We start from the raw sequence: 2,182 nt of genomic DNA, 5'->3' as shown, positions 1-2,182 counted from the left end.
AACAATGTAATTGCCATATTGAACTAAGGATAGATGTAGATAAAATCCTTGTGGAGGTTGCAATTAAAAATATTCAAATAACAATGCCATAAAGCAAACGGAACATAAAATCCGTATGGAGGTTACAGTACTTAAACTAATGTGTATTATGAACCAGTCGCGAAAACGGTAATATATTTCGTTCGTTTCCTTTGTTAGAGTTTCAAAGTCATATAGCTTGTGTGCATGATAACATGAAACTTCTCTCCACAGCTTTAAAATACAAGTCGAGCAAAACTACAGTTTATTTTTCTGATATGGCAGTAGACTACTTTCGCATAATTAAATTGTGAAGGCTTATATATTTCACTTTTTCAATTTTCATTTGTCAAATTAGCAGTACGTTTGTACGGTATGTTCCAGATATTCATGCGCAATGTTGGTGTAAGTCTGTGTTTCACATCTTGTCAATTACAACACAACATAAAATTGCAAAACGAACTTCTGTAAACGTCTTGACAGCGAGACCACTCAGAACATGCATTATTACGACAGTCCTCATTTCAAGAGTTGATGTGAGGTTGATAGTAATTGCCGCTATATTGACTCAAGGATATTCGATTAATCAGAACGAAAATCCAATCCAGTTTGGTTCGATAGTTTATAGCAAAGTACACAAGTAGGTTACTTTAATGCCCAGGCAATTGGAGTAAAGTGTATGGCCAAGGGACACATCAGTTTAGCCGACCCTTTCGGTCATGAATCTTGAACGGTAGCCACAGAGTCAGTGAAAATCTTAAAATCCAACATAAACATTAGTTTATGTACAAAACATTTCAACTGCCTACATGTCACTCGTGACAGCATACAACATTCCCTTTAAAAATGTACATGTAAACTCACAAGCTTACTTTTTCGTTCACATTTGCTATTTAAGTATAGATGATTAAAACACTGCCGCTACTGATAATACTTACCCTAAAACCTCGCCCTAATTCGCAACATATGTGCTTTGCTTGTATGTTATGTTTGTGCAAATAAGTTTTCCTTATAAATTAGTTCCCTTCCTCATCGAACGAAAACAAACATTTGATATAAAAGGATCTGAATTACCTTTTCTCAGAGATTCTGATACAGAGCAACTCCTATTGGTCAATAGTGAATCGGCAGAAAAAGTATATTGATTGTGAACACTGACTGTGCATACCATGTGCAAAACAAGTTTTCTTAAATTTTTTCCAGTGACCATTTTAATTGCAAAAGGTGCAGCTATTTCCTGAAAACATGATACCCCACATGTGTGAGATTTATATTTGCAATAAGAAACAGCTTTCCAAAATCACTCTTTGTGTATTATCACGTGATTATAAATCAACTTACATATACCTAGTGTCTTATGTGAGTCAGCTGAAATTTAAATCTTCATCTTTAAGGCTATGTAATGAATTACTATAATGAGTTTTTGTTTCTGCTTTAACGCCTCCCCCGCTTTTGACGTTGTTACGACTATGTGGCCTTAAACTAAGTCACCGAAAAGGGTAAAAGCCAAAAAGTTTTGTAAAATTCAACTTATAATGTATTTCCCTAGAATACAAAGTGCACATATTAAAAAAAGAACAGTATTGTGAATCAGATAGTCCTAAAAGTTCCATCACAAGTCAAAAGGTAGATTCTTCCAAATGAACAAACATTGAAAATTTTCACGAAAAACCCAGTCATAATGTTAAGATAATGTCAAGTGGAGCAGGTATTGCTTCAATATTTCTTGATAAAGACTCACCTATACGACGGAACCTTATAACAATCATTCTAAGATAACAAAATAACCGTTTACACTTAACAGTTACATATATTAATCATTATAATAAAGCTGATGATACAAAAAAAAACTAACTTTGACAGAAATCTACTTAAACAAGTGAAGTTATTAAAAACCAATAAAAATATCCTCATTAGTATACATTTACATCAATGTTGTTAATATTACAAACACAATGCATATATAAAAATATTTAAAAATTCTTTTTTAACCACATTTAAATTTAAAAATTCTTTTTTTAATCACATTTAAGTACACATAAATATATTACTTTTAACGATACAAATTCAGATGTAAATAATTCAACATGCGAATTTAAATAAGCATCAAAAACACAACTTTTGCACAAAATGTTTTTATAAATTATTAACTAAAATAACATAA

This window comes from Sinohyriopsis cumingii, chromosome 15, assembly GCF_028554795.1.
Source record: "Sinohyriopsis cumingii isolate HCF-2022 chromosome 15, ASM2855479v2, whole genome shotgun sequence".
In the NCBI taxonomy this organism is placed as follows: Eukaryota; Metazoa; Mollusca; class Bivalvia; order Unionida; family Unionidae; genus Sinohyriopsis; species Sinohyriopsis cumingii.
This window is presented reverse-complemented; position numbering follows the sequence as displayed.